Source organism: Palaemon carinicauda, chromosome 6 (assembly GCF_036898095.1).
Source record: "Palaemon carinicauda isolate YSFRI2023 chromosome 6, ASM3689809v2, whole genome shotgun sequence".
In the NCBI taxonomy this organism is placed as follows: domain Eukaryota; kingdom Metazoa; phylum Arthropoda; class Malacostraca; order Decapoda; family Palaemonidae; genus Palaemon; species Palaemon carinicauda.
This window is the reverse complement of record NC_090730.1, coordinates 8,532,269-8,544,768: the sequence shown is the minus strand read 5'-3', so window position 1 is coordinate 8,544,768 and position 12,500 is coordinate 8,532,269. Positions and strand designations below refer to the sequence as shown.

General features: G+C 34.9%; 1 protein-coding gene and 1 long non-coding RNA gene across 2 annotated transcripts in view; both read right to left on the bottom strand.

Moving 5' to 3' along the window:
• Positions 1 to 5,899, bottom strand: part of LOC137641956 (uncharacterized) — a 6,783-nt gene extending 884 nt beyond the window's left edge. The window contains exon 1 of the long non-coding RNA XR_011044608.1: positions 5,838 to 5,899. This is a non-coding gene — a long non-coding RNA (uncharacterized lncRNA). The remainder of the gene's footprint in view (positions 1 to 5,837) is intronic.
• Positions 1 to 12,500, bottom strand: part of LOC137642417 (calcium-activated chloride channel regulator 1-like) — a 347,063-nt gene that overhangs the window by 191,782 nt on the left and 142,781 nt on the right. The window lies entirely within an intron of this gene.

Sequence of the window (12,500 nt, the reverse complement as noted above, 5' to 3'; positions counted from 1 at the left end):
ATACGTTAATGTTGCTAACAAATCCTGTACTTCCATAATTTGAACGATATTATCTGAATGTTCATTTAACAAATCCATAATTTTATTGATTGAAGCTAACTGATCCCTTAGTTCTGACATAATCAATTCATCTTTATGAGTCAAGAACTCAATTTTCTTATTTTGATTACTAATTTTAAGACGATTGGAAAGTCCTAAACCTAAACTTGCAACAGACCCAAAGATGCTTAATGCAGCATAAATGAACGGATTCCGTCTTTCTTTTTGTTCGTGTCCTACAGTCCACATCAAAAGGTCATAAGCCAAAGATCCTGTCTCTCCAGTCTTATTCTTTAAGTCATCAGATAGCATCTCTGCAATTTTTAATGTTGAGCTAAGCAAACTCTTAGTAGTCAAATGAAAATGTCTCCTATGCAACTCATCCAATGATGCAGAAAACCTTGAAATGGCGGTTCTTAAGCTAGTGACATCATTCTCTTGAAGAAAAATTGCTTGCATATGCACTTCGACAATTACGTTGGTTGATGTAACAAAAATGTCTTCTTGTCTTTCAACTATATTTCCATATTTAAAATATATCTTCTTAGTCTTAGAACTCATCCCATACGAAAAAAATGTCTGAGCGAACAATATCACTCCCAACAACAAAAAATTCATCTTGGAAACCTGTAACGAGAAAAAACATATGTAATTACTCCTGTATTAAAAAGAAAACTTTTAAATTGAAATTAAAATTTTTCCTCACTTCTTTTTAATTTCTTATGTGAGACAATGGTACTATTCTCTCATCCGTGGGTTGGGCTACATTTTGAATTCTAAACCTATTGGCCGTTAATATTTCCAAAATGTTAAATGGGCCTTCAAACTTAGGTGTTAGTTTATAGTTGAGCCCTTTTCTGACATTGATTTGAATATAGATGTTATCACCCACGGTATATGTTTTAGTTGGTTTCGCTATTTTATCATGATTCCTTTTCATTATGATTTGTGATTCTTCTAAATTCTTTCGAAGGATATCATATCGACTTATACTTGCATTTATACATTCTTTTAAAGGATTTGATAGATTAGTTGTAGGCGTTAATACATGGAAAGGTGTTCTAACTGGGGTACCATACAATGCTTCATGCGGTGACATTTTAATTGATATATGATATGAATGATTCAGAGTACTCAGTGCCGCCGGTATTGCAATATCCCAGTTGGGGTCTGATCCCCCTAGTGTTACCCTTAATATATTTAATATCTTCCTATTTGCTCTTTCCACTAGCCCATTCGACTCTGGGTGATATATCATGGTATTGATCTTCTTTATTTTGAGGAATTCACACAATGAGGTAAGAAAGTGATTATTAAATTCACCACCCGAGTCTGAGATTATCATGTGTGGAATTCCATGTTTACAAATGTAACACTCGTAAAACTTCCTAGCGCATTCAATCGCAGTTTTAGTTTTAAGCGCTATTAGTTCTGTATATCGAGTTAAAGCATCTATAATTACTAAGAGGTGCTTATTCCCTCTGTCTGACTCGTAAAATCCTGTTAACAAATCTAAATGTATTCTTTCAAAGGGTTGATTGGGAACAGGATAAGTTCCTAAGCTAACAGGTGTTTTCGTATGCCCTTTGTTTTCCTGACATGTGCGACAATTAGCTATGTGTCTTTTTATATCTGTAAGCATTGTATGCCAATAAAACAATGATTTGGCTTTCTGTGACATTAATGAGAACCCAGGGTGTCCATGTAATGGATTTGAATGCAACCAATTCAGGACAGTGGAAACAAGTGAGTTTGGTACTACTACCTGGTCGTTAGTTACATGTGGTGTATTGCGGGTTTTCCTTGTCACAGTCCTACACAGAATATTATCTTTGATTACATAATTCTGCTGCTTATACTTTATATATTCTTTTTCTTTATGATTGCCTTTCAAAGCATTTATAATTGTTTCTATTTTCTGATCTTTTCTTTGCTCAGTCTGTAACAATTCAGCACTCCAGCCTAAATCTTCTTGTTCAGATATTGTTTTTACAATAGGCATGGATGTTGATATATCTATTAATTCAGCTAAAGACTCCGTACAAGATGACACGGGGTTGCGTGATAATGCATCCGCAATGATATTTGCTTTCCCAGGTAAATACCCGATTCTTGCGCCAAAATCTTGAATGATTAAATGCCACCGAGTTCGTTTAGGGCTGTGATTGAAGCCTTTAAAGAACTCTGTTAGTGGTTTATGGTCAGTAAGAACCTTAACGGGATAACCGTAAATTATGAACTTAAAATGCACTAGCGAATTAACAATAGCTAGTCCTTCCTTGTCTATTACTGCATATTTACTTTCGGAAGTTCTCAATTTTCGAGAATAGAAAGCTATCGGGAAAAACTGTTTATCATATTGCTGAAGCAATACCCCTCCCACTCCTAAGTCTGAGGCGTCTGTTGCAATGAAGAATTCCTTACCGAAGTCAGGAAATTTTAAGATAGGAGAACTACACAGTTCATCTTTCAAAGTATTAAACGCCTGTTGATGTTGCTCAGACCATATGAAATCTACGCCCTTCTTCGTAAGATCAGTTAAAGGAGCGGCTATTATTGAATAGTTGCGTATAAAACGCCTGTAATATCCACTACAACCCAGAAATTGCTGTATTCCCTTGACATTAGTAGGTATGGGAAAATTACGTATAGCCGACACCTTATCATGGACTACTTTAAGACCTTGGCTTGACACCATGAAACCCAAATATACTAATTCTGTTTTGAAAAATTCACACTTACTAATCTTTACCCTTAAGTTATGTTGTCTTAATCTCTGTAGTACTAGTTCTAACTTACGTAGATGTTCTTCTAAGGTGTTGGAAAAGATTACAAGATCATCCATATAGGCATGCAATATATCCCCTAACAAGTCTCCAAACACTATGTTAATCATTCTTGTAAATGTTATAGGAGCACAACGTAAACCAAAAGGCATCCGTAAAAATTCATAATGTCCCCTGGCTGTGCTGAAGGCTGTGTATGGGATACTATCTTCTTCTAATGATATCTGGTGAAAGCCTTTAAGTAAGTCCAAACTGGTAAAATATTTATTCTGACCTAACAAAGACAAAATATCGTCAGTACATGGCACTGGGAATCGATCAGGGATCGTTTCCTCGTTTAGACGACGAAAGTCGACACAGATACGCCATGTTCGATCTTTTTTCGGTACAACTATTAAAGGAAAATTATAAGGGCTATTTGATTTTCTAATGACTCCTTCCTCTAACATTTTACCTACTTCATCATTTATTTCATTCTGGAATTTCATAGGGAGTCTGTACGAGGGTACATATATAATTTTCTGTTTGTCTTTTAACCTTATTTGATGCTCGATCACATCTGTTTTCCCTAAGGATCCATCCGTAGTGGAAAAGACATCTGTATATTTATTTAAAAGTTCAAAAATTTTCTGCTGAATTTCTTCGTCTTGAATGTCCTTACTGATTTTATTTTTAATAGATCGTAAAAGGGATTCATCCGCAACTGATTGAGAGTGATTGATTTCAGCAACGGTAAGAATACGATGTTTATAAACTTCTACATCCAAGATATGTTGATTTTTGTGAATTACTAAAGTGTCATTTAAATGATTACAGACTTCGATATTACATTGCTGATGTGAGCCTACTGTATAAATAGCTTGTGTGACAGACAATCCGTTGGTTTTCAAAGTATCGGAAAGGATTAATATTTCAGATCCCGGTAGTGTTTTCTTTATTTGCACTATTAAATTCGAAGGTATGTTTGGTTCGATATATTGCGTGCAAGATGATATTACGGGTGAACGAGAATTCTGCTGGGTCGCGTGTATTATTTCTTTATTAGTGAGACAAGTTATTGGTTCTTCAACGTACGTTACGGTTACATTTGTCGTCTCCTTATTATCCAAAACAGACTTTAAAGTATTAGAAGACTTATAGAATTTCCCTTTGATATACACGCCGTGCTTTGCAGGAGCTAAGATAATGTTTTGATTTCCCATAGATGGGTATCCTATAATTACAGCTGGATACATATTAATGTTTTTCACAACAACAAATGTATCGGCAAACGTGCGATTACCGACTCTGAACTGAATATGAGTTATGCCTATGACGTTTAATTCATTATTTCCTATACCTGAAAGTCTGATTCCTGATTTTTCAATCGGAAAGTTCGAAAACAACAAATGATGCGTCTTCAAATCCATAATATTACGTGGACTACCAGAGTCAAAAAATAACGTAAAGGATTTGTGTTCTAAATTTACAGCATATAAGGTTGGCCGTAACTCATTTTGGCTTATTATTGTATGAATTCGTTGCAAATCTACGGGAGCATGCACTGTTTTACTTAATTCGGCCGTGTGTTTCATAGGAAAATCTATTGTCTCACATTTATCTGATAAAACATTAAATTGATTATTCAATACTATTGATGTTGACATAAATGACCTTGACCCAACATCACTCTCTTCCCCTCTAGAGTTAACTATGTGGTATTTGCTTTGTTCTGCACATTCTGAAAATTAGGCTGACTTTGCGAGGTCTGGTTTGACGGCCCAGGCTCAGCGATATTTGAAGAAGTGTTTGTTTGTTTCGGACTCTGAACTGCATTGACATTTTGTTGTTTCTTCTTATTGTTAAAATGAGGATTTTTCTTTTTATTTCCATATGGAACTGACTGTGGAATTGACTGTGTATTTCTAGGATATTGTTGTGTCTTACGCGCGTAACATTGACTATAAGAATGTGATCCTGTGTTGTGAACTGAACAAAATTTCGTTCTACAGTCTGCGCTTATGTGACCTTGACGTTTGCAGTTGTAACACGTCACTCCCGCTACTGGATTATTAATTACGTTCACTGTTTGTGGTTTTGTTTCATTCTTAGCAAAAACTTGAGTTAACACGGGATCGAGATCTGGACACTTGGACATGTGCTTCTTTATCTGTTTATAGACATCCAATTCCGTACTTGCAGGCATTAACTTCTTATCAAAGCACCGCACTAAAGCTTCAGGCAACATAAGTGTCATGCAAGTTAAATACATTAATCGTAAAAAATCTTTCACGGAGATATTATCGTTAGTAACCCAAGTGGAATTACCTAAAATGTCCTGATATTCGTTAAGCCTATCAGCTATGAGAGCTGCTCTCTCAACAACATTAAGCCGATTCATAGTGGCTTGATTAAGTGTATTTCGTAACGTTAACACCACATCCAAAGCTTCTTCACCCCCATAGATCGCGCGTAACCTAACTTTGAAATCATCCCAAGTAACTGCTTCCTGAAATGAAACACCTCTTAAATACGCACTCGCATCCCCCTTAGAAAAATCTATAAAACTTTTAGCTTCTTGTAATTGTACAAAAGGATCTACGATTTGTTTGGCATTTAAATGGGCATCAACGGATGAAATCCATGACTCCACATTTTGTGGCAAGAACCCGTTGACACGGCCTTGAAAAGGAAGGATTGCTGACCTGGCATTTACAAGCGTCACAATTGGAGGAGGATTAGCCTGGCCTACACCACTAGGTCCAGGGGTAGGGCTGACAGGAGGAGCCATGACTGCTGTATTCTTTTTTTTTCTATCTCTTTGACCCCTTTCAATCCTATCAAAATATCTATATGAGTACAGACGCCCACTGCGTAAACGCATATGTATAATAAAATTCCCCCAACAATGTTACTAATCCCAATACATTTCCCCCCAAGAGTTTATGAAAGAAAAAGGAATTAGCACAAAGAAAGAAAAATTCTAAATGAGAATTCGGAGTTTCTTATAACAAAGTTTAGGAATTCACTCACCCCAGTAATATTTGACTAACGACTTGTGACAACTACACTTCACTGCACAAACTGAAATGAATACAAAATCTTTGTACTTAGCTTTATATGTAGTCGAGTCGTCTCTCTCTCTCTCTCTCTTGATGTTTTGTTAGCGATGTCTCGTTCTAGTTTCTTGTAGAATGTAGGTCTTCCTGGATATGTTTTGCAATAGTTGAATGCCAGTCCTTGGGTTTCCTAGGATGTTGATTGAAGATTCTATTTGTATACTAACATATGTTGGTGTTAGCATTTTCGTTGGACTCAGTCAAAATTGTAGATATTTGTAGATAGTTCTGAGTTCTTGAAGATCTTTATCAGGTATTACAGCTTTTATGTTGAAGTCTTGAAGATATATCTCTGGTTTTACAGCTATTTATTTTTGAAGTCTTGAAGATATTTCTCTAATTCTTAGAGTATAACCGCTGTCTTTGAGTTTAAGCGCTGCCACCATTTATTGGTGTGCTACTGTCTTAAGCACACATTTGAGTATGAGTTGTTTTCAGATGTATTTAGATGGTTTATTGAACACATCTTGGTGGTTTTTTAAGTTTTATTGTATATAAACAACTGAGTTAAACATCTCCATCACTGGAGGAAGCTGTGTTGGTCCACATGACCAATTCTGGTGAAGTTTAGACAAGAACTGAACAAATTACTGATATCCCAAAAATCGTACACTTGCTTTAATTTGGATAAGTGACGGAATCGGAAGACACCTGCATCCGGTGACGTCACAAACTTTCACACGAAGAGTTAATGTGTTGACACTAAGAAAGAATGACAACTCAGCATCTTACATCCTGTACACAATTTGAGTTGACCATAGCAAATCTCACGGCCAGCTCTTCCAACCAACATGACATATTACGTCATTTGTTTTAAACATGTAATATTACTATTCTAATCATTACACATATATATATACATATATATATATATATATATATATATATATATATATATATATATATATATATATATATATATATATATAATTTTCTTAAAATTAATCCGTTTACGCCTAACGAGAGAGAGAGAGAGAGAGAGAGAGAGAGAGAGAGAGAGAGAGAGAGAGAGAGAGAGAGAGAATTTATAAAGCACACCAATACACAAAATAACCAAAAAACACACACACACAAAACTATTTCTAAAATACGAGGCAAATTCCGTCTTCCCGTCGCCTCCTGTCACCAGAGAAGAGCTTATGCATTTCCATTTCACCATTTCCACTACAGAGAACAACACTCAGTTTCAAGGGGGGGGGGGGGACCGAGGGGGGCGACGCAATCCTCAATACCAAAGTAAACAACGCAGGATGAGCGAGCCGGGGAGCACGACCCCGGGGAGCATGTACTACGTGGGAGGATGGTAGGGAAGGGGGTGGGGGAATTGAGACAAGAGGTTCCCAGAGTTTACAAGTAAGGGGATGAGGGGAAAATGGAGGGGAAGGGGCTGAGGAATTGAGACGAGAGGTTCCCAGAGTTTACAAGCAAGGGGATGAGGGGGAAATGGTGGGGAAGGGGGTGGGGGAATTGAGACAAGAGGTTCCCAGAGTTTACAAGCAAGGGGATGAGGGGAAAATGGTGGGGAAGGGGGTGGGGGAATTGAGACGAGAGGTTCCCAGAGTTTACAAGCAAGGGGATGAGGGGAAAATGGTGGGGAAGGGGGTGGGAGAATTGAGACAAGAGGTTCCCAGAGTTTACAAGCAAGGGGATGAGGGGAAAATACAAAGACCCTAAGGACAGGAGTTGTGGGGGGGGGGAGAGAATGGGCGTCGTAGAGGGAATGAAAAGCTATGAAAGGGAGGGGGGGGGGGGGGAAACTCAAGGAATGAATGTAGATGGTAGGGAGAGTTGGAAATAGGGGTTAACGAGGAGACAATAGAATAGGGGTGTGGGTTGCGAGAGTAAAAGGTGTTGGAACAAAAAGAGACAAAGATGACATAAAAAAAGTATACATCATTGCTATGGAGTCAAGAGAAGTAAGGAAAGAAAATGAAGGATAAAGTACATGTTGCCAAAGTTTACAAAAGACACGTCATTAAAAATACGGATGATATATTAGTTAATTCAATCATGTGACTCACCACAACACAAATTATATTATAGCAGCATCGAAGAAATATTCATAACAATTAAAAAATAAAAATTCTAACATTAGCTTTATCCCAATCATAACATAAACAACTAGAGGGGCACTCAATAGAGAGCATGCCTTCGACACGCCGAGCAGTCTTATTTTGTTCTTAATTCCACTCCGTACTTATGCATCAATGTATTTTCTTCAAAATCTAATGGATTTGTCCTTGGGTAATATCCTTCATGTCCACCATGTTTCGTTGGTTTGGTTCAACAGTTTTTGGGTAATGTTCACAAAAAGAAAAAAAATTTTTACTCTTTATTTAACATTGGCATTAATTTCAAAATACTGCTGCGTACTTGTATTTTAATGTACTTTTTCCAAAATGTTACTCATCCTTGGGTCTTTCCCAGCATGACTACCAATTTTGGTCAAAATCGGTATAGTAGTTTTTGTGTAAAGTTGCTCACAAACAAATAAAGAAAATAAGAAACAGGGGTGTATACATATCCTTAGTAAATTCTTCGATTTTGACGGCGAAAAAAAAAAACACTTAGAACAGACGTTAGTATGAAGACCGCCGCAGAAAGATTGGGTCCATTCTGGGTCCCCCACTCGAAAAGAAGTGGACAAACACTTCTCCCGACACTCCAGCGGGCCCGGACTGGAACGTTCTTTCTGCCCTCCTCCTTCCAGAAGCCCTCCCCCTCAGCCCCTCCAGCATGGAAGGCGGCGTGATTGATCTTTCCCTCCCGCCGAACAGCATTAATGTAATTAACGTCAGCCTCTGTTTACCTAACGATGTGCTAATGACCTAATTCACGGATAAATAAAGCGCCTGCTGTGTGATGAGAACGAATCTCGAGAAAAAACGAGACAGTTAGGGAAATGAGATAAATAAAGATGCGAGATATTTGGCTTGGGGTCAAATTAATTCAAGAGAATGGTTGAGAGACAAAGGAGAAAATGAGATTAGTAAAACTGAAGGGAACGCTTAAGGTAAAATGAAGAATAAAAGATAGAAAATATTACCGATATATGAAATTGAGTCAATCCTAGCGAATGAATCGGAAAAGAAAAGAAACATGAGATTAAGTAAGAAGACGAGAGATGTAAAGATGCGAAATTCATTATATTGAATAAATTTCAACGAAAATTAAATAAAATTTGAAAAGGAATGAAAAACTGACAAAATGAAAAAGTAAAAATGAATATTGTATAGATGGATTAATCACCCAAAGGCATGGTTGACTCAGTAAAAAAAAGAAGAAAAAAAAAACCAGAAGATTGAAGACCAGAAAAAAACACTAAACAAAAATTGAATCAAATAATTTTTACAAAATTTGTAATTTCTTTGTAAAATACAAATCAGCCGCGTTCAAGAATATGATGGAATACTTAAGAATACTCAAGTCTACTATTGAATGATTAAGTAATAAAATAGATTATTACATTTAAATTTTTATAAAGTTCTCAAAAAGAAAAAAAGGCAAAGTACTAAAAAAATACCCATAACATCACATTAATTAATAACATTTACACATTTGTTCCAAAATAGTTACAACCAAACAGACTCGAAACACCACAGCTAAGTAAATTCTGAACATAGAAGCAGTCCAGAAGTTGTACATTTGAAAAAAAAGCAAATTCTGAACATAGAAACATAGAAGTTGTATATTTGAAAAAAAAAAGTAAATTCTGAACATAGAAACATAGAAGTTGTATATTTGGAAAAAAAAAGTAAATTCTGAACATAGAAATATAGAAGTTGTATATAAAAAAAAAAGTAATTCTGAACATAGAAGCTGTAATAAAAATAAAAAAGTAAATTCTAAGCATAAAAGTTTTATATTTAAAAAAAAGAAAAGTAAATTCTTAACTTACAAGCATAGAAGTTGCAAATCTTAAAAAAAGTAAATTCTAAACATAGTAGCATAGAAGTTGTATATCTAAAAAAAAAAAAGTAAATTCTGAACATAAAAACTATATATTGAAAAAATATCCTTTCTGAAAGTGGAACCGCAACATCAAAAACAACTCTATAAGAGAAAATCGCGCCTGAAAAAAAAAAAAAAAAGTAGTTTTTATGTATTTAAGGTCATATATCATATCCAAACATAAAGCTGCCGACGGGAAGGAAAAACAAATATTTTTCTCCCTTTTGGAACGACTTTATTTGAATATGTTATACCGACTTTCATACAGAAACTTCTGTTTACATTTCGCAGTTGAAGAAACAGATAAATATGAATATTTGTTTGGTATATTTCGGTTTTTTAAATAGATTTCATAACATCTTAAAATTTTGTAGGCAGAAGAAGGAAAACTTATGAGTTCTATTCCAAACATTCGATAGAAAAAAAGTCATTTGGAAATAATATATCTTAATATTTTCAATAACTTGAAGATATGCATAAGAAAATTTTATCTTCCCATTGGTTGAAATTTTAACGTAAAATTACATTTAGTAATATAGTAATCATGAAGGTATGCAAAAGACAATGTTTTCGTCCTATTGGTTGAAATTCTATCATAAAATTATATTTATTAATATATTAATTATGAACATATGCATAAGAAAATGTTTTCTTCCTATTGGTTGTAATTTCAACATAAAATTACATTTATTAATATAGTAATTATGATGATATGAATATGAAAATGTTTTCTTCCTATTGGTTGTAATTTCAACATAAAATTATATTTATTAATATAGTAATTATGATGATATGAATAGGAAAATGTTTTCTTCCTATTGGTCGAAATTTTAACGTAAAATTACAATTATTAATATAGTAATTATAAATAGGGAAGAAATAAAGCCTTTTCGAACTCAATCTTTTATATAAAAAACGAAAAATTTTTCAATGACTTGAATAGATGCATAAGCATAAGAAAATGTCTCCCTATTTGTTAAAATTAATTTACTAATATAATGATTATAAAATAAAAAAAAATAAAAAACATTTTCGAATTAAATCTCCCTTGTAAAAAGAGAAAAATTCTCAATCACTTGAAAAAACGCATAACCATAAAAAAATGTCTTTTCCTATTGGTTAAAATTACATTTACTGATTTAGTAATTATAAATCAAAATTAAGCTTTTTCGGACTCGATCTCCCTTCTATAAAAAAAAAAAAAAAATTAAAGGAAAAAAATTTTCAATCATTTGTAGAGATGCAAAAACATAACAAAATGTTGTCTTCCTGTTAGTTAAGATTACATTTACTGACTGAATAAATATAAAGAAAAAATTAGCCTTTTCGGACTCAATCTCCCTTCTAAAAAATGTCTAACTTTTCAGTCGCTTGAAGAGATACATAAGCATAAAAAAAAAAATTCCTATTGGTTGAAACTGCATTTACCAATTTAATAAATTATAAATAAAGAAAGTACGAATTATTTTCTTACTCAATCTCCGTTCGAAAAAAAATTAATTTTTTTTTTCAGCCACTTACAGAGATACATAAGCATAAGGAAATTTTGTCTTCCTATTGGTTAAAATTTCATTTGCCAATTTAGTAATTATACACGATGAAAAAACGTAGCAATTCTGGACTCAATCTTCCTTCGAAAAAATAAATAAAAATTTTTAGCCACATAATGAGATAAATAAGCATAAGAAAATTTTGTCTTCCTATTGGTTAAAATTCCATTTACTAATCTAGTAATTAATTTCAGCCACTTAAAGGAGATACATAAGCATAAGGAAATTTTGTCTTCCTATTGGTTAACATTCCATTTGCTAATCTAGTAATTATGCATAAAGAAAAAAACGTAGCATTTTCGGACTCAACATTCAAAGAATTAAGCAAAAAAAAAAAAAAAAAAAAAAAAAAAAAAAGTTATTTCGAAGAAGCTATCGCACAATTCCTCTGGTGATGCAGCCCACTTCTCCTCAGTTGAGTTAAAGAAGAAAAGTTTACAAACTTCGAATCGGGGGAGAATAAAATTGAATGTTGCCCTGATGAAGATAACACAAGATCCCTTGAGGAATAATCTCATCTCTTGATTGGTTCGTTAATGAATGAAGGGAGGTCATTCCACTTACATTTCTTAAGAGTCTCTATCTATATACCAAGGCACTTCCCCCAATTTTGGGGGGTAGCCGACACCAACAATGAAACAAAACAAAAAGGGGACCTCTACTCTCTATGTTCCTTCAGCCTAATCAGGGACTCAACCGAGTTCAGCTGGTACTGCTAGGGTGCCACAGCCCAACCTCCCACATTTCCACCACAGATGAAGCTTCATAATGCTGACTCCCCTACTGCTGCTACCTCCGCGGTCATCTAAGGCCCCGGAGGAAGCAGCAGGGCCTACTGGAACTGCGTCACAATCGCTCGCCATTCATTCCTATTTCTAGCACGCTCTCTTGCCTCTCTCACATCTATCCTCCTATCACCCAGAGCTTTCTTCACACCATCCATCCACCCAAACCTCGGCCTTCCTCTTGTACTTCTCCCCTCAACTCTTGCATTCATCACCTTCTTTAGCAGACAACCATTTTCCATTCTCTCAACATGGCCAAACCACCTCAACACATTCATATCCACTCTAGCC